Consider the following 21,977-nt stretch of genomic DNA (forward strand, 5'->3'; position numbering starts at 1 on the left):
TCCAGTCATCCTATATTTTTTTTTTTGCTTTTGTTTGCTTTTCTGTTTGTTTTTTTATAAATAGAACCTTTAATTTTTTTTCCATTTCTTATGGTTGCTTGCATAAAGGAAAGCTACATAGTTTTAAAGATTGATCTTGCATTTGCCTACCTAAATGGATTAATTCTAATTGTTAATTTTAACAGTTTGACAGGTGATCATCTTAGATAGTTCTTTTATGTCAGTGATCATATGAAATTATGACAGTTTTGTTTATTTATTCATCAAATATAAGCCTCTTATTTAAATTTTCTGATTTATTGCATTAGGTAGGACCTTAAAAATGTTGAATAGAAGGAGTATTGGACATCTGTATCTTTCATTGACTTTAATGGGAAAATATTAATATCTTATTATTAAGATTTTACTGAACTGTTCTGACAGCCACTCTTTAATAAGTTAGAGAACACTGTATTAATTTTAAAGTTGCATTTAACAATAAAATATCGTTCTTGTCAAATAGGATAATTACTATTTTGAAAGTGTTGAGCTATAATGTATTATTTTGTTGCCTGGTACTCCAAATAAATTACATATAATATAAATTAGTCTATTAGATATCTAATGTGAGTAAAGCTGGGACTAATCTTTAAAAAATGCTCAGATGCCGCTGAAACAGCTAGCCTTTAGATTCTCTCTTAATTGAAATTCATTTTTCTAAGATTGCTTGTCAGTGAAATATATTGCAACAGATGTAAAGAATATACCACTGGTGTTGATTAAAATATCAAATAAAATGTACTTTTAAACTACATAATAAATGCTTTGTCTAATTTTTCCTGAGAACACTAATGCTTAAGATTTACTAATAGGTAGTCCAATATTGATCTTGACGTTGCTGTAATGAATACTTCTAACCAGTGACAATATAGGGAATCTATAATTTATTCAACAAACATTTATAGAATGCTTATTTCATGCCAGGAATAGAAAATAAATAGTCACGAGTTGCTTAATAATGGGGATAAGATCTGAGAAATGCATTATCAAGCCATCTCATCATTGTTGGATTATCCCAGGGTATACTTATCAACCTATATGGTACTGCGTACCTAGGCTACATAGTATACCCTATTGCTCCTAGTCTATAAACCCATGCATTGAATACTGCAGGTAATTGTAACACAATTGTGTCTGTGTATCTAAACACAGGAAAGTTAATGTATATGTTCTAAACATAGAAAAGCTAATATACTGTTGTGTGATGTTACAATGACTATTTCGTCACTAGATGATAGTAATTTTTCAGTTGCATTATATTCTTATAGGACCACCATCATATATGCAGTCCATTGTTGATGTAAGCGTTGTTATGTAGAGCATGACTGTATTGAATGTCAGAGGAAAATTATACTCTGAAAAGCTGAGGTGGTCATTTCCATGTTCTAAAAGTTGAACATGAGAAGGCATTTGTTTTACTTACCAGGCAAAATCTTAACCCAGGTTAAATCCAATTCCCACTTATTACATGCCAACACAAGTACCACCAAGCATGTTTGTAAAAAAAAAAATATGCAAACATGATGACTGGTCTCACTGTAAGTTCTGGACCATTAATCTCTTGTGGCTTAAGTGCTGCCCAGCGATCCTGTTATGTTTCTGTGTTTGATTCATATGCACATTGTCTCAGATAAACCACCTCCATCTGTGGTCATATATCCTGCTTTGTAGCTATTCCTTTTGATGAATTATCTCTGCATCTATCTGAGGACAAGCTCTCTAGATGTGTCCTCTTCTCATTCCCTTTTAATTAACACAGGGACTTGCCACTAAAATTATTGTATTGCTCTTTAATCATCACATCTTCTCTCACTCCTAGATTGTTTCCATCAGCAAATAAAAATGCAGCAATATCTCCCTTCAAAAGTAAAACTTTTTAAAAATATTCCTTTGGCCCATATTCCCTTTTAATTACTGTCCCATATCCCTGCTCTTTTATAACAAAACTCAGTGAAATACTAGTTTTTACTGACTTTGTCTTCCCACGTGTTTTCTTGACTCCATTCCATACGGCTTTCTTCCACACCACTTCTCTGACACAGCTCTTGGCAAGGACGCTACTGAATACCACATTGCAAAATCCGATGGTTATTTCTCAGCCTTTAATTAACTTAAGCTACTCACACTGTTATGTACTTCTTTCTTCATGAAGCCTTTTTCTTTTTTTAGCTGACAAGTAATGGGTTTTTCTTCCTGTGTTTTTGTGACATAAATGAATAAATCCACAAAGCATTAAAGCCTCCTTCTTGTTTCCTTAGGTTAAATTCCTAGCTGTGTATGGGTACCTATCGCAAGTGGCTCTTGGAAGGTCATTTCCCGTATATGAGTTGTATTTCTTTTTCTATTAAAGGATGATTCCCTCATAAAACATATTCTTCTTTTGCTTTCTGGAACACCCCTCTCTGAGTACTCATCTAACTTCACTCAAAACTTTTTCATTTCCTTTGTTGTTTTATTAATATTTTTTATCTCCCTGAATCTTAACTGTTCCAGAGCTCCATCCTTAGATCATATTTCGTCTATATCTCCATTTATTCATCTAGCCCCATTTCTTAAAACATCATCCAAAGATGGACAAATCCAGTTTGGATTTCTTCCCCAAAGAGAGAGACACATGTGTATTCAACTCTTATTTGATGTCTCACTTGGTTGTCTAATAGACAACTATATTTAACATGATTCAAACATAATTCTTAGTTCACAGCTTTCTCAATCAAACACACTCTGCCAATACTTCTCCTCATCACAATAAACATAAATTATATTCTCACAATTTCTCATGCCAAAACCTTGAAATTACTCTGGATTCCTCTATTTCTTTCCCACTCTATGTATAATCTATCAATATATTCAAAATATATCAGAATATTACCTACATCTCGCCATCTTTGCCATTACCAGCCTGTCTGGTTCAAGCCATGATGATCTCAAGCCTTCATTATTATAATAAACTTCTAATGTTTCTCCCTGCTGCCATCCTATTCTTCCTTCAGTGACTTGATCTGATTTAAATTTAGCTGTGCTGAGAATAGGCTATAGAAGGGGGCAAGGGTAAAATCAGTACGATCAATTGCAATAATTCTGGTGAGAGATAATTGTAGCTCCACTTGAGCTAGTGATAGTGAAAGCAGTGCCAATAGATGATTAAATCCTGGATGCTTTTTATTATTGGAAATTTCAAACACATACGAAAGTACAAAGAATAGAATAATAAACCCACATGCACCCACCTTCCAACGTCAATAGTGATTTACTCATGACCAATTCTTTTTTTATCTACAGCTTTCTACTCCTTGCTTTACAAGATTATTCTGAAGCAAGTTCCAGACAGCAAATCATTTCATTCATAAATATTTCAGTATGTAATCTTAAAAGACAAGGGACATTTTTAAAACAAAAATAGGCATTATCACATTTTTCACTTGATTAAATTCTTAACATCATCAAGTATTAAATCAGTGTTCAAATTTCCTTTATTGCCTTATACTATACTAACTTTTTAATTAGAGTGAATTAACAACTAAATTATAATTGATTTATAAGCCTCTTAATTCTTCAAAAATCTACAAATTCTCTTTTTAGTTTTTTTCTTGCAATTTATTTTATAAAGAAACTGGGCTATTTGTCCTGTGACATTTTCTATATCCTGGATTTTTTCTGATTACATTATTATAACGTCATTAAATCATGTTCCTCTGCTACCTTTACTTTCTGTTAATTGGCTGTTAAATCTTTAGAGACTTGACCAGAATTCTTCATAGGTGGTTTTTGTGAACACCTATCAGTAGTCACATGTTTGGTTGTCTCTTTTAGGAATGATAATGACCACTGCTTGTCACTGCCTTGACTCAATATTTCATTAGATATTTTAAAATGGGGATTTTCTACTTCTAACATTTTTTTCTTCCATTATTACCTGGAATTTTTTATTTTATCCTTATTTAATCCAGAAAGTAGAGCCTGAGACAAAGACTTGGATGCTAATAATTTTTTATAAAAAGTGATTCCAGGAAACAAGATAGAGACGAATAAAAGAGGAAAGGTGAGAAAGTCAATGGAATGATATGCTGTTGAGTTGGCCACCACCGTGGGCAGCTGAGATACAATCTCACTGGATTTCCTGAGTATCTGTGTAGAATGTACTTCACACATTTCTTTTCAAGGACAGAAGAGGCAAATTTATCCTCTGGCTCTGGTTCTCGATTAGCCAGTGGCCAATTTATAGGGTATTAACTTTTTTTTCTTCTAGGTTGTGTATGTACTGAGTGCCAGGAAGTTTTCAGCAAGTGTTCCACACCGAAGTGATTGAGTCTTCCCAGAGCAAACAGAACAAGACTGGTGGTACAGCTGAGGCAATGTGTTTTTAGGTTACAGCTACATGAAGCAGTCCTAAGTAATGGCCAGAACAGAAAGCATAGCAAGAGGTTATGAGACAACACAAACAATTTACATGAAAAGAAAATTTCTTCATTTAACTGTTTGATCATTTTGAGGTACAGGAAAATCACACTTGATCTCACATTCTTATTTTTACCAGTTTTCACAATAGTAAGTTGGGTTGCTAGCATCCTCTACAGATGATGAGCCAAGGTGTGTTACTGTGTGTGTGCGCTTCTTTGATATATAATGAACTGATAACAAAACATATTTGGTAGGTTTAAGTCCACTATGTATATAATTATTATTGATGAGAAATTACTGCAAGTGTGGTCAGTAGCTATGCCTTCAAGTTGGCTCCTAAGTCTTTAATGGTCTTTGACAACTTCTTTGCACTCTAGTTTAACAAAACAGCAGAATTTCTGCTCCAGATCTTGAATCAGCCGTGTCTCTAAGGAGCTCTGGTTCTATTAATAAGGAATGGTATTTACAGATTACTTTCTGAACACCAAAGATGGACATATTTTAAATGTAAATACAAAAGGATTTCCTGATTGGACATGCAGCATGAGCAAAAATAAGTGTAATAAAAGAGGGCTCCAACGTTTTTAGTTTGTCCAACTGGAAGAATAGAGCTGCCATCGAGTAATAGGGGACAGTTTTCAGGTCAAGCAGGTTTGGGAAGTGAAACTGGAGGTAAGATTTGTACATGGTGAGTTTATAATTCTATTAAAAATTCAAGTGTGGATATGCAATTGGATGTAGGAGCATGGATTGGATTCATGGGCATATAGGTAAATATTGGGAACCATGAGAGTTGTTGAATTCATCAACAAAGAATATTTAATTAGAGATAAGACGAGGTCCAAGATTGAGACTTCAGATAGTTCTTATGACAAAATTAAGAGGATGGTGAAATAAGTTGGTACCAGAAAAGAGAACAGGAAAGGAGTGTCTAGCGACAGGAAGCAAGCCAATGTGGTATCCTGGAAGCCAAGTGAAGAAGGTGTTTCCATGTGTGGGTCATGATCGATTGTATCAATGCTGCTGAAAAGGGAAGAAAAAACCAGGACTGAGACTTGTTCGTTATATTTAGCAAGTTGACATCATTAGGTATCTTACAAGCAGTTTGAGTGGTATTTTAGGAATGAAAGTAGAATTGAGTTGAGCATAAGCTCTATACGCATACGTGCTGCTGTTCTCTCTATTCTGTTTCATTGATTCATTTATCTATGCCTGGGCCAGTACTGCACAGCCTTAATTACTATGACTTAACAGTAAATCCCACTATCTAGTATAGCAAATTCCTCTTCCTTACTCTTCAGAAGTATCTTAAATATTCTTAATGTATTAGTCAGCTATAGACATTTATATAGAAAATCCAAAAGAGTCGACAAATAAATGACTAGAATGAATAGAAGTGCTTAGCAAAATGACCAGATTTCAGAGCAATATACAGAAAGTCAATTGTGATCCTACATACCAGCAGCAAAAGCTAGAAAATGTAATGAACAAAAAGACACTTTTATAAGAATCAAAGTGAACATCAAGGAATATCAAATACCTGGAAATAAAAGTATTTTTGTAAGACCTCTAGTAGGAAAATTATAAAACATTATCAAGAAATAGAAGAGAAAACCTAAATAAATGAAGAAATATATCATGCTCATAGAGAGGAAAATTTAATATTATACAGAAGCCAGTTCTTCTCACTATATTATAACAAGATTAACGAAGGAGAGAAGAGGACTAAGATAGAGCTTCAGAGAACAATTGCTCTTGGAGGTGGGAAGAAGCAGAGGAGTCAAGCAAGAATTTCTGGAAGATGCAAAGTGTCTTCTTCAAGGAGTATTATGAGAGAGTGCCTTGGCAAACAAGGATGGAGAACATTTCCAGAAACATTGAATAGTCAACATAACTTGATCATATCAAGGCTGGATTTAAAATGCTCAGATCTGGCAATTAGGAAGTCATCACCGAGTTTTGAGAGAAGAGTTGCAAGGAGAGAAGCAAACGGTTAGGAGGGAAGTGGAGACAGTGGACTCAGAAGGTGAAAGAAAAGGGAGAAAGAGATGCTAGCCTGACAAGACACAGTAGTCAATAGAAGATTTCAAAATAACGTTTTTTATTTCTGGGTTGAGAGGTTTTAGCTTAAATACACAGAGAAAGAACATAGCGAACCAATAGAGGCTATTTGTTGACCACAGGAAATAGTACAATAGGATGTGTATCTAAGCTTATTTTTCTTAAAACTGTCAGAAAATACCAAAGTTCACTTCATCATTATAAACCAATGGAATATATAAACTTTATAGTTTATAGAAAGCTAATAATTTTAAATATAGCTGTAAGCTATATAATTTTGTTGGCTTTCCATGCCATTGCTTTGTATTAAAGTGCTTCTCTTAGAGTTTACAAATCCCTTCCTCACATACTATCTCATTCAAACCTCAGAACAACACAATGAATTAATTTAGTTAAGTAACACTGCTGTATATTACAAATAAGGAAGCCTAAAATATTTTTTTAAAGTTTTAAAAACATTAACTTTCATCAAGTATTATAGCAGCAAATTAAGACTGTGTAACTTAGCCATAAATAACTATTGCATTGCCAGTGTTCATAGTTGTGTTGCTGAGGACGCAAGGAATGGATGAGTCAAAGGATATGTATGTGCAGCATCACTCGATCATGGCTAATTTGGCTCACCTGAATATTCTGAATGTCAACCAGCCAGGAGTGGGCCACAGGATATATAGCTGGGATGTGAATGAGCAAGCAGAAATAATTATCAGCGTAACATAAGAAGCATCAAACTTAGAAGTCTGTTCCTGACTCAGTTTGAGAATTTAGGCAAGCAGTTCCCTCTGCCTTATTTTCCCACCGGACCATAAATGAAGAAATTGTAGATGTTTTTTAAAAATTATAGGTGTTTTAACTTTTCCAGTTATATTTTGCATTGATTATAGGATTGAAAGGGTAGAAGGAAACCCAATTAACCAATGATCTTAGAAAATTAACATAATTGGTTTGGGCTGGTTTACAAAGAACAGATTTTAGAAATATAAATGAAAACATTTCAAAATGAGATAGTTTCTTCAATTTAAAAAAAAGTAACAACACAATCAGGTTATTTTAATATCATTCAATGAGTTCAAAATGACTACAGTCATTTTTCTAATTAACTCTAAGTTTTAAAACATTTCTGAGGTAACATGAATGTATATCCAAAATGAGTAATGTAAAATACCAAAAACTATATATAAATTTTACATTTTCTTTTGACTTTGATTTTTGTACATTTTCATTTCAATTTTTATTCAAAACATTTAAAATTATATAGTCATATAATCAGTAATGCAGTTAATATCCTGTAGCTCCTAATTTATCACCTGAGAAAGCTAAAACAGAATAAGCATATGGGTTTCCTTCTCCATGTTACTTATACACTTAACTTTTGAACTTTTGATTTCATATACTTTCATTAAGTCTCTCTAAAAAACATTTTTTTTCCTCTGTTATAGTGGAAAGAGTATCATCTTTGCTGCCATCCAAGCTGAGATTCAAAATTCTACCACTTTATTAACAATGTGGCTTCAGGAAATTTACTTAATCTGTAAGCTTTATTTTTCTTGTTCTTAAAATGATGATTTTTACATATATCTCATAAGCTAATTGTGAGAAATTAGAGTAATACCATGAACAGTGTCCAGCACTTAACAGGTGTTTTGTACACAGTAGTGTTTTCTTTTTTTTTCTTTTATTTTATTCCAGAAAACTTTTTTGCAAGTTGTTTTATTTACATGCCAACTTTTAAAGGTCACTAAGGTTAACTGGACAATAAACTAGGTAGACTTTGCTTTACAAAACAGAGGGAAAGCCCAAAATGCCACTTACAGAGAACCCACAATTCAGTTTTATTCAGAGAGAAGAAAAAAGAAACTTTCGAACATACTAGAAGAAACTCAGCCATAGGTCTGGAATCTGTACCCAAACTACAGCCACATTGAGGACAATATTCTGCTAATACAATTGAATTGCTGCTGTTTGTCTAATATTAACAATTATAAGCATAGCAGTGCAACTAGTATTTAGAACAATCCTGACAGTGTTACAGTGTCAGGCACATTTCACTTCTCTTCACACCACTGGTTCTCTTTGTGTAACTGGGTTTCCTCCTCTTCAGTAAAGTCATTTTTGATATTGAAGGTCTTGCGAATCTCCTCAGGAGTTTTCCCCTTTATCATAGTGGCAAAAGTCTTGCATGTAACATTAAGCAAACCTTTGAGGTCTAAGTAGTTTGTAGCCAGAATGAGTTCAAAAATTGTTCCTTGGTCAACTTTCAGGAATTCTTGGTCCCAAACAGGCATATCGTCTGTTCGCTTTTCTTTGTTCTCATCATCCTCAAGAGAAGGAAGGTCATCTTTGTGGTGGGTGCACCACTAAATAACCTTTCTAATAATATTGCTGCATTAACATTTGGTAGAGGAACTGGGTCATCATCTTCATTCCCAAATCTTCTAACATGGTCTTGATAGTCACAGATTGTTTGGTAATTTCCACATCAACTTCAAATATCTCTCCATCAGAACTCTGCAACTTGAAGGCATGGTGTTTGGTGTTAAGGAGAGGCTGGCTGGAGGCTGATGAGAGCCAGGAGGTGTCAGCGAAGGAAGAGAAAGGCGGAGGACGAAGCCAGTTACAGTAGTGTTTTCTATCCTCTGTTTACTTCTTTTTTTAACTTTTACGTAAGGATTTTAATTATAGAACTGGTCTTGTGAAAAAGTGAAACAATTCATCTCCTGCAGCCCCAATTCTTTTCCTTTCAGATATCAAGAGTCTTTTTCTCTAATAATCTCAAAATCCGTAAAGAGTTCTATAGTTTAGCCATTCATATGTGCTTAACACAGATTTAGTTTCAGATTCCGTTGAGTTTGAAAAGGACTTACAGATAGATAATCTAGCCCATTTTACAGTTAAGGCAATGAAGGGATAAAAAAATGTACATAATTTTCTCAAATACACATAGTGACAGTGCCAGAATTCAATCACTCTTTTAAAAATCAGGTCCACTGCTATTTGTATTACATCTCTTTTAGTATTTTAAGCTTCTTGGTAATTGTTGAATGATAAGCTTTGTGTTATCTTAACAGAATTTGAGTCCCAGTAAGTGAAAAGGTGTTTTGGGTTACAGCTGGGAAATGGTGCAGACATCTCAGACTGGTCTGGCTGCATAATTTTCAGGGCCCAGTGCAAAATAAAAGTGTGAGATATCTTTTAAAAAAAAAAAATAGAAAAAGAGTACCATTAAAGGTGTTCAAATATAAAGGTTTTTCTTCTATTTCTCCTTCTTTTTCAACTTACACTGTTTTTATTAGCATTTAATTTTGTTCCAAGTAGAAAATCTTTTAAATTTAAAATCATTAGCACAAATTTTACTCCTTGTCTTCATACTGTGCCATGCACAATATGTAAATATAATATGTAAATATAAGACCATTTAACCTGTATGCAGAATCACCAAAATTATACAATTCTATTTTGTATCTTGTATGTATTCTGTTGTTACCAGAACAGTAGAAATCTACACAAAGCTAACATGTTTTTATATTTTCTTTCTTGAAGGATACACATTCTACCAATACATTCTACTTTTGACTTACTGATAAGTAAGGAAGGAAAGCCAAAGGCATTGTGGACTGTCCTATCTTTCCCTTTTCTTCTGTCCTTATTTTCAGCATAAGTGGTTGGCTAATATGTAAAAATCAGCTCAGCACCATTGCCTTCTTTCTGCATTCCAAACAAGTTCTAGTTGAAACTCAAAGGGTGGTCTCCCAGGGACCTGAGCAAGTCCCCCCTACATCCCCACCCCACCCTTAGTCAATCTTAGTTGTAACAAACTGACCTCATACTGGCTTTATGTCTCACTGAACTACTACACCCTATGAGTCCACTGGAATTCTATGCTCATGGAGCATCACAAATGCTATATATAAATGTGGCAGCAAGGAACAGTGGTGGACACTCATATTGAGGCATCTATCTCCTGTGCCCACTCATAGGCTCCATCGTCCCATTAGATTTCATTTGCAAAACATAATTTAGGGATAAATTTATTTAAAATTTCAAGATGGCAATGGCAGAGCTTTAAACCTAACATGAGGTCTTTCTGAGTGTAGGACTCTGTGACACTGCACAGATTGCAAGCTCATGAAACTGAACCTACTTCAGAGGTTCTTGAAATCAAAGAATCGGGCCAATGCTTGGCTAGCCTATGCAGAGGGACAAAACTGTTCTACTTTGTGTTACTTCTTCTCTTCTTCATTTTTTTTCTTGTTTTTAGACAGAGACTCATTCTGTCGCCAGGCTGTAGTGCAGTGGCGGGTGATCTCGGCTCACTGCAACCTCCAACTTCCTAGTTCAAGCAAGTCTCCTGCCTCAGCCTCCCAGGTAGCTGGGACTACAGCCATGTGCCACCACACCCAGCTAATTTTTGTATTTTTCGTAGAGACGGGGTTTCACCATGTTGGCCAAGATTGTCACAATCTCTGGACCTCGTGATTTGCCCGCCTCGGTCTCCCAAACTGCTAGGATTATAGGCATGAGCCACCGCGCCCGACCACCTCTTCTCTTCTTCCCTTATTCTTTCAAGAAGTTTTTATCTAGAAATTCTTCCTTCACACCTGACAGTAACTTTCTACTGCCAGTTTCCTTTGCTTACTGATCTTTTATTTTATATTGTTGTGTTTTAACTTAATTTCTCTTTAGCACTGTTATTCACCAGTCATATGAAAGATCTGAAGTAGTTTATCAAATTTTCCAATCTTTTCAAAGGTATTTATTAACATTGTACATTATAACAAAACTATTGCTTGACTATTTTTTATTATTATTTCTGAAATATGTCCTACAAAGGCAAGCTATTTCTGCACAATTTTTTCCCCCAGGTTAAACCTAATACATTTTCATGTTGGGAGGGTGATTGTCTCCTTATAAAAGTAATAGTAGTAAAGGTTTTGCCTCTTGAAACTTTGCTTTTTTTTTTTTGCTTTCCCTTTTATAGTGCTTTCATAGTGTTTACTAAACTTCATGTTTCTCCCTAAATGTGCAGGAACTGAATTGTCTTTCTTCAGATGTATTTTATCATTTAACATCTTGCTTAGTTGAAGTATCAGTAATGAACATCTACAATGACTAATTTCAGGAGAAATATGAATAATAATAGAGTTTGAATTTCTTTAGTGTTTTATGGTTACCAAAACATTTCACATACATTTTAAAATTTGATTTCATGGCAACCCTGGGACTGATCTACAAATATTTGTTAGTCTTACAATTAATAAACAATACATTAAATAGCATATTAACATGTTTATTTCTTCCATCTTATGTTTAAACTTTCATTAGAACTTCTTTGGAAATTATACATTAGTCTACTTTCTAAAAGCCTCTAAAGGGGACTATCAAGCCTTCATGGTAAAGAAATAAAATAGTCATTTTGGAGTCATCACAGCCAGTTGAGTTTGTAGCCAACTGCAGCTAGCTACAATCTATAATCACAATTAAATAACTTTAAAGTAAATGATTCCTTATTACAATATATTTTTAGTTTGGCCTGTGTTATGTACTAAGTTAATGTAGAACATAGGAAAAGAGGTGGCTGGGTAATTAGGTTCAGCCCTTTTGTAGAGGCTTCTCGTGCTAAGCAGACTTAGCCTTTTGATGTTATAAAACACAGCTCCAAAACTATCATAAAACCAAACCCAAGCCCCACTTTTTTTCTCTCTTTCCTCTTCTTTTTTTTTTTTTTTTTTTTTTTTTTTTTTTGGCGACAGGCTGGAGTGGTGCAGTGGCATGATCCATGATCATGGCTCATTACACCTTTGACCTCCTGGCTCAAGCAATCCTCCTGCTTCAGCCTTCCAAGTATCTGGGACCACAGGCACATACCATCATGTTCAACTAACTATTCTTTTACTTTTTGTTGAAACATGGTCTCTCTGTGGTGCCCAGGCTGGTCTCAAACTCCTGGACTCAAGCAATCATCCTGCCTCAGCATTCCAAAGTGCTGGAATTACAGATGTAATTCCAGCTATACAGTCAGCCCCAATTTTCTTGAAAATATTTTATACATTACCTTCCTTCAAAATTTAAATTACATATGCTTATTCTTGATATCTTTATGCTTAAATAATTTGTTAGAGCCTCAGCTGTCTATTCTTAGGTAAATTTTAACAAAGCCTTCACTGTTTGCTGCCTTCTTTAAATTTTATTCTGATGACCAATTTCTATTTTAAATTCAGATTTCTTTTCCTTCTGCTAACTTTCCATAACTTTAGCTGTGAGACACCAATAGCTGGAATACTTTTGAACACCCATCCTTCCTCTCTCTGTGGTTTCACATTCCTTCCTTTTCCTCTCAGGTGTTCAGTTTCTCTATTCTCAGGTCCTTCCACATATGCTCCCTCCCTGCTCCTTCCTTCCGGTTGATATAGCTGACTAGGAGTCATCAGTTCCCAAAAAGAAGAGGCAGAAAGCACATTCATAGCCTATACTTTTTGGCTACTTTCCTGTTGTTGCTTCTTTTCTACACGTTTCTCCACCCTGTCAACCCCACCTTTCTCTATCTCCAAACCCCTTACCTCCCTCTCTGTGACTGTTATCTCTATTTCCAGCACATTCTCTCTATTTTTGCCCCTTTATTAATTTCTCATAACTGTTACTGGAATTATTTTAATCATTCTCCAGTTATTCTTCCATGTGGTAGTCTTTATGTTACAGCTTAAGAATAAAGGCTAAAAGATACAGTTATTATCTTCAAAAAGAAGAAGCATCATACATTAAACTCACTGAGTAAGGGTCACACTGACTGTTAATATTGGGGCTTAGGCTGGAAACTGGCAACCTCAGCCTCAGGCAGTTTCAAAACTTTTATACTTCTTGAATATTAAGAGTCGTGATAGGCCGGGCGCGGTGGCTCGAGTCTAATCCCAGCACTTTGGGAGGCCGAGGCGGGTGGATCACGAGGTCAAGAGATCGAGACCATCCTGGTCAACAAGATGAAACCCCGTCTCTACTAAAAATACAAAACATTAGCTGGGCATGGTGGCGCATGCCTGTAGTCCCAGCTACTGAGGCAGGAGAATTGCTTGAACCCAGGAGGCGGAGGCTGTGGTGAGCCGAGATCACGCCAGTGCACTCCAGCCTGGGTAACAAGAGCGAAACTCCGTCTCAAAAAAAAAAAAAAAAAGAGTCATGATAGTGGATTCTGGCTTTCCACTGCCAACATGCACACTAGAAGTAAGTGCCCTGCTTTTGGTGTGACGCCAATAATGTATAAGATAACTATGCGTTCATAAAAGAAACAATTTTTCTTCGGTTCTATCCCATATTTGTGTTTATTGTCAATGTCTTAAGAAGCATGTCTGTTGCATGCCTAAGGATGCCTTGAGGAAGTATATTCTTGCTTTAATTCACATAGAGATAAAGATACCTTATACTTTTTCTCCTGGGCTCCCATGAAAATTATTCACAAGAAAAATTCACTAGTATGTCATCGAAAAGGATTAATTCAAAAAGAAGAAGAACTTGAAGGACATGTCTTCAAGTAGCTGAAGTGTTATTAAATGGAGTAGCAATTAAATAATTAAACAAATTAACAGAGGATAGTAATAGGACCAAAAGTGAAAGAATATTAAAATGGGGGAGAATTTTTCCTAGTCGTACGTTTCCCTATCTTTAGATTATATCCTTTCTCTACGGCTTAGCTACTCTAGGGGAAAGGAGTGTTTTCTCCATCCTATGGGAGATTCTATCTTAAAGTCCTTCAGATCTGGCCTCATAGCTTAAATATAACTTAAAGAAATTTGTCAAACCTCTATCACAGTAGTTTTTAACTAGGGGTAATTTTGTTCACATAAGACAGTTTCTGGAAACATGTTTGGTAGTCACAACTTAGGGTGCGGTGCTCCTAGGGAGAAGCCAGAGATGCTGCTAAACAACCTGCAATGCACACTACGGTACCCCACAACAAAGAAATATTCATTTCTAAAGGTCAGCCATGCTGAGGATGAGATGCCCTAGTTTATCAAGACAATAGCCTGATTAATTAGTTCTGCTGCCTAATCCCATTTTGCATATTAGAAGCCAAATACAGTGGTCCCTATTTATCCATGGGCAACATGTTCCAAGATCCCCAGTGGATGCCTGACACTGTTAATAATACTTAACTCCGTATATACTGTGTTATTTTTTCCAACACAAACATACCTATGATAAAGTTCAATTTATAAATGAAGCACGGTTAGAGATTAACAACTTCTCTTTGGCATATACTTGGCTTCTTTTTGATATATTTGAATTGCCAGCATCACTACTCTTGTGCATTGGTGCCATCATTAAATAAAATAAAGTGTTACTCAAACACAAGAACTAAGTGACTAAGGACAGGTAGCATGTACAAAAGGATGATTCATGTCCCAGGCAGGATGCAGCAGGATGGCATGGGATTCATCACACTACTTGGAGAGACATACAATTTAAAACTTATGAGTTTCTTATTCTGGAATTTTTCATTTACTATTTTTGGACCAGGACTGACCATGAATAACTGAAACTGGGGAAAGCAAAACCATGGACGAGGTGGGGGATGGCTGTATGACTTCATTCTTTCTCTCATGCTTTCTATAAATCCTTACCATTGCTTCCCATTCCTAGGCAGTTGGATATTTTGGACAAGCTTGATGAAGGGCTCACAGAAAGAAAAAAGAGTGTATTTACAATTTTCCAAATATGGTCCTTGTTAGAAATATCTTACCATTAGAAACACTCACAAATAGTTTGTTAATATAGCTGAATAAGAGTTTGAGCTATTAATTTAAACTCCTTTAGCTCTGTATTTCCTCTTTCCATGATCTCCATCCAAGCAAATGGCTGACTCTACAGTTTGTTGAGTCAGAGAGACCATATGATTATGTAGAAACGAGAGCAGCATACAATATTTTTGGGATTTGTAGTAAAAACCCTAACACTTAGGAGAAGTTGGAGGCTTTGTGGATGAAGACAAAGGGACAAGGGGATTCACATACATCAGCAGGGTATCCTACAGACTCAACAGCAGAAACTAAAAGAACACTCACAAACTAACTTCCACCCACAAACTGAAAGAACCTCCAACATTGTAGGAGCATTTGTTCAGGAGGCAAATATATGAGGAAAGAAATAACTTGGGGCTGTAAAACTCTGGTAGCTTTGTCAGAGAGGAAAAAGACTTAGAGAAAAGTGTCTGGCAGATTTATACTGCAAATACAACACACATATAGCTGAGCTTTAATAATAATTAAGGAGTAGTTTAGGGCAACAATGATCATTCCAATGGCAATCAATATTAACAAATGGCTAATAATCGAGGTCCCCTAAATTACCCTAAGCTTGCTCCAAACCTGGAAGGCAGGATAGAAAATGCAACAGTGACTCATTGATATTTTGCCAATTTGACATAATGAAGAATTAGAGGACAGTGAACAATTGAGTTTACTTTTCTGATTCTTCACTATGATGGATCAGCAAAAATTGTATTAATGAGTCACTCTGGAGCTTTCCATCCCTTCCTCCAGGTTTACTCAATTGTAAAATTTTAAAAATTACATTGCTTATATCTGTAGATTTGGAAATTCATGTTTCTTAACAACAGAGTAGTACTTAGTTCCCCACCACTGAAAAGTGTTTAAGGAAAAAGCATATTTCCTCAACCATTCACATTTCACCTGTGCATAATCTGTTTAAAATTATATTTTTCAACCTGCTAATCATGGTCTATTCGTGAGTTGTGAAATCAAATCAGTAACTTACATTTTAAAGAGAATAGTTCAGATGAAAACAGAGTATGTCAAATGTATGACATATGCCTAGCTTAAGTATTGCTTGGTGAAAGTGTGTGCCAGAAGTCACATAAAATTTACTGCTTTAGCAAAATGTTTTAAAGACGTTGTTTCAGGAAACAATTAGTACTCATCCCATCTTCCCCTACATTCCAGTTTACTAAATCATCATAAGAAGTCTATTATCTTCATATAATTCTGAGCAATTTCTCATCGAACCTTTCTTCCCGCTTTCTTACCTCTCATTTTCCATGGTGCCATCTGGAACTCATGTTTCCTCATGAGAAAAATCCATTATATCTTCAATGGCATTTAAAAATGTCCCTTTATCCTCTTGTCCTAACTTAATCTTTGCTCTCCCTCAATGATCCTGCTTCCCCTACAGCCCTCTCAAGTCACATCTATTTCTCTCATGCTCTCTATGCAAGTTAGGCCAGAAGTGGGGTAAGTACTCTTCCAGACCACTGTCCCTCACTTCTTTTTAAAACCCCTGACTTTAGACCTGTTGCCATCAGATTACACCACTTGGTGTCCTACTTGTTGGGGACATCTACAGATGCTCAGATCTTCTTATTTCTTATAAATATTATTTCCTGGTTCTCTTGCTCCCTCATTATTTCCATTCTTTCTCTTCATAATTATTTCCATATCCATATTGTATGTCCTTCAATACCATTGCCTCTCATTTTTTCAATCTACTTTTCTCTGATGATCTTGCCCTCCACCCACAGCCATAGATATAATGCCTTAAGCATGCTGACTGGTTTTTACTTTAAATTCATTACCACTACCTTTTGCTCTCTGGCAATCTAATCCCTAGACTATTCACCCTCCCACTGTCCTAGATGCTGCTCTTCTCCTCTCCAATTTCCAATGCATTTTTTTCATTCTTATTCTCAAATGAAACAGAAACAATCAGAAGTAATATCATATAATCCCATTATTACATCTTCAAAGTTACCAGTATTCATGACCATTTTCCTGCTTTTCCTCCTGATATGACAGACAGACTCTCTGTACTTCTACCTAAGAGCAAGTAGTACACAAATGTTTCTCAACCAGGAGTGATTTTGTCCCCCATGGGAAAAATGTCTAGATGCATTTTTGGTTGTTACAAGTCAATGAGAGGGAGCAGGTGATTCTGGCATCTAGTCTGTAGAGGGCAGAGATGCTGCTAAACACCCTACGATATACAGAAGAGCCCCCACAACAAAGAATTGTCTGGTCCAGGGTCCAGGAAGTCAGTAGTGCCAAGGCAAAGAAGCCCTGTCTAGCGATAATGCACTGAAACCTGTCCCTCCCCAGCACTGCTCCCCTCCCTCTTTTACATCACCAAGTTTTCTTCTTATCCGATCATTTCTACCTTCATACAAACACACTGTTGATATTTCATATTTTAATAAGATTTTTCTCATTGCCATATTTCCTTCTAGCTACCTCTCCATTTCTCTGATCCCCATAAACAACAAAATTCATGAATGAGTGAGATAATTTTCTGCTCCAGAAATCACCAAACCTTTTCTTCCTGCTCTCTCTCTTGAGCTCAGAGAGTTCAACCAAACTCTCTCATCACTCACGATAATAGTGTATCATGTTGTCAAATGTCAGTTATTCTCATGTGACAACTATTAACATTTAGCATGATTGATCACTTCCTGCTTCTTGAAAGAATTTCTTCTCTTGGTTGCTGGCCACCTATCTCAGTTTGTCTCTTACCTCACTGGCTGAGGATTTTCAGTGTCTTGCTTACATTTTATTCATGGCTTACCTTTAAAACCCTTTGATCTCTTTTCTAACTATACTAGTTTCCTGGATGACATCATCTAGCCTCATGGCTTTAAATTTTATCTATCTGCTGATGGCTTCTGAATTTATCTCTCTAAGATCAATTTCTCTCTAACTCCAGACTTTTATAATCAACGCCTATTCAACATTGTCATGTGTTTACCTAATAGATAGCCAAAACAGAACTCCGAATTTTATCCCCCAGACCTGTTCTTCCAGCAGGTCTTTCCCTTCTAAGTTAATGGCATACCTGTTCTGCAAAACTGCTTAATTCAAAAAACTTGGTGTCATTCCTGTCTTCCTCTGTTTCCTCTGTACTGTACACTTTCTATCAGCAACTCCTGTTGCTCTATCTTCAAAATGTATCCAACATCCAACCTTTCAATCCCCTCCAGTGCAAATACATCAGTAAAAGCTGCATTATCTTAGGACTGAATTATTTCAATAGTCTCCTAATAAAACTCCAGCTTTCACCCTTGTGTGAAAGCTTTCAATCTATCCTTTCAGTCTATCCCTTTCAGTCTATCCTTTACCCAACTCCCGAGAGATCATTTTGAAAATTAATTAAGACCATGTTATTTTGCTCAGAACCCTTCATTGGTTTTTCTCTTTCAGATTAAAATTTGCAATCCTTGCCATTATCTATAAGCTCACACATGATAATGATCACTGTTTTCTTTGACCTCTTCTTTTACCAGTCTTACTCTCTCTCACTCTTTGTCAATCACACTGGCTTCCTTGCTCTTCCTGGACTACATCAAGCATGATTTTTCCAGAACATTTTTTCTCTCCATAGCTTTGCAACTTGCTTCCTCACTTTCCATGTCTCTGTTCAATGGCAATTACTCAAAAATGCCTCCCTTGACCACCAGTTGTTATTTAACAACACTTGCTCCTCCCACCTGATATCGCCATCCTGCTTACTATGAAAAACTATTCCTCTCTTCTCTTCTCTTCTGAAACAGGGTCTTGCTCTGTCACCCAGGCTGAGTTCAGGGGCACAGTCACTGATCACTGTAGCCTCAGCCTTCTGGGTCAAGCAGTCCTTCCACTTCAGCCTCTCAAGTAGCTGAGACTACAGGCATGTACTACTATGCCTGGCTAATTTTTTTCCCTTTTTTGTAGAGACAGGATCTTGCCACATTGCCTAGGCTGCTCTTGAACTCCTGGATGCAAGCGATCCTCCTGCTTGGGCCTCTCAAAGGGCTGAGATTACAGACTTGAGCCAATATGCCAGGCTAAAATATTTTATTTTTTAAGTGGTTTATTTATTATTTGCCTCACTCTATTGGATTGCAGTTCATAAAGGTCATGGTTGTTTTGTTGTTATTGTTATTTATTATCATATCTCTAGCACCCAGAATTGTACCTGGGTGCTATTATTTTAGTAAACACTTTTAATACATTGTAAAATTTTGTCATTACAAGTTGACATTTTAAAAACATCACTTTTAAAACTATTAAGTGTCTCAGAAAACACATCATAAGGTACTGAAATTAAACTCTGCTCTGTATCTCAACCCTCCCCTGAGCAGGACTGACACTTTTGGAATACTATCCTCCTAGAGGACTGCTTTCTTGTGTGAGACAATTTGTCAAGGCAAACATAATAAAATATTGATGGAATTCCATCACATTGAATTAAAACGTCTGCACATTATACTGTTACACAGTGTCAGGGCGGAACCCAAATCCAGCATTGCAGGAGTCCTCAGTGACTTGCTATTTTTTAGAACTTTAATGCAGCAATCTGGCATCAGTAAATATGTACTCAATTGAATCATATGACAGAAGTACTTTACAATCATCTATAATTACCCATCTTGATACATGGTCTTAACATGTCTATAGAATTGGTGCTCTAACAAGATGTTCAATCTCTGATTTCTAGGCTAAGAACTCTGGGTTTTTAGAGTATTTGCAGATGCCCAAGTGCTCCTCTCAGATTATTGTTCCCTGAGTGGAAAAAGAACAAAGCATCAACAACAAAGGAAAAATAAAATATCGCTAAGATTCACTTCTCTTTGTTTTCCACTCTCCGTGGTGGCTGCAGTGTATCACCTGCCTTCTGGCATGTAAGCTCTGGGTGACCCTCGGGTCTGCTGGAGTACTGCAGGCTTGCTTCCCTGTCATCATGGTGTGATCCTCCCAAGCCAATTTGGGGCTGCAGGCCACCACTTCCACTCTCATCACGTTCCCTGTTTGTGCGTGTTTGGGGGGTACCTATCATCCTGCTATGACAGTCTGTTCTGCCCTGCTTCTTTATCCCATGCCACTGTCTCTGCATTTTCTCTGCTATTACTAGTTCCTGAACTCTGGTTACCGACAGCTTGCCAACAGCACACTCTGTGCCCTTGTCATCTCTAGCCTATCACACCTGCTGCTGCCACCTGCTCCAGTACCTTGCCAACATCTCCCCTACTGCCTTCAATGCTGGCCATGCTCCTTCAGGAGGAGAAAGGACTTTTTCCAATCAGTGGCTGCTGCTGGACAGTGACACGCTAAACAGTGACATCTGGGAAATATCAAGTCATCTGTCCTTGAGATGGTGTACTACTATTATAGTTGCCAAGATATTTTACCACCAAATTCTGGGGTCTGTGGCGTTTACTGTTCTAATACCTTCTTTTCCTGGCTAATACTTGCAGACTCTATTAAAATAAATTCTAACCATTAGTTTAAACTACTCCATTGTCTTGTTTTCAGAGTCTTCTCCTTTGATTGTCATATCAAAATTTAGTTATGCGGGGAGGAAGGAATATGTAGTGGTTAAAAGTTTGGTTCCGGCATCACTGACATTAGCTAGGGTCATAGAAATAAGTCAAAACAAAGAGCGCTCTATTATGTTTACAGATATGCCTGAATTAAACATTTACATTTTAACATGAGTATTAAGTTGGTAAATAATCTATAAAAGATAATTAATTAGGATATTGGTAACTATATTACATACTTCTAGATAAATAATGTGTTCCATAGTATTCCGTTTTTCCAAAGTGCCAAGGAGAAGACTGGAGGTGTGTGTGTGAAAGAGAGAGAGAAAATGCGAGAATATTAATATAAATTTTTTATTTATATCAATATAAATTAAAACAATTGTTTTTAAAATGTATATCTATAAAATAACAGATTAGTAGAGATACACAGATAAATAGAAATCAAAACATAGTAATGTTCTTTATAAACAACAAATTACAGTACAAATATGAAGATGATTAATAGAAAGGTTATTTCCAAAGCACAGCTTCCAAAATAGTAAATTAACTTCTTAATAAAGCGGTCTATGTCACTAATGAGTAGCTCTAGTGCTAGAAAAATTACACTAAGCCAAAAGCTACTTTCCTTTATACTAGCTCTATGTTCTAAGTGACACAAAGTAATCTAATCTCACTTGCAAAGCTTATTAAATAATTGAAGACACTTTTATGAAATTGTAAAATCTAGAGCAGCCATATTTCCTTAGAAGTGAGGTGTCAAAAGAGTTTCATGCATTGCTCAAAGGGTTTGTGGAGAGCTTTTTGAAAAGTAATCTGGCAATACATATTGTAACATAAAATACACATAAACTTTAACCCAGCTATTCCAGTTTTAGGAATCTATGTCACATAAATACAATTACTGATACATTTGAATGTACCAATGTATATTAATGCATTGTAAACAAATGGTAAAAAATTACTGGAAACAACTTGAATAATTATAAAGTATATATATATATTTATTTGATGAAACTCTATTAAACATAAAGCAAATATTTAAGAAAGAGAACTATATCCATATATATTGATCTAGTTTGCCCTTGGTATATTTTTATGTGAAGAAAGCACAACCGTGTGTATTATAAAATCCAATTTCTTACAACTAACTATCCAAATATATATTTGGGGATAACAGCAT

General features: G+C 35.9%; 1 pseudogene; it reads right to left on the bottom strand.

Moving 5' to 3' along the window:
- Positions 1 to 8,546: 8,546 nt before the first annotated feature.
- LOC105713266 (S-phase kinase-associated protein 1-like) overlaps positions 8,547 to 21,977 on the bottom strand; it is a 32,066-nt pseudogene continuing 18,635 nt past the window's right edge.

Source organism: Aotus nancymaae, unplaced genomic scaffold (genome assembly GCF_030222135.1).
Source record: "Aotus nancymaae isolate 86718 unplaced genomic scaffold, 86718_ANA_hifiasm-v0.15.2.pri h1tg000006l, whole genome shotgun sequence".
Lineage (NCBI taxonomy): Eukaryota > Metazoa > Chordata > Mammalia > Primates > Aotidae > Aotus > Aotus nancymaae.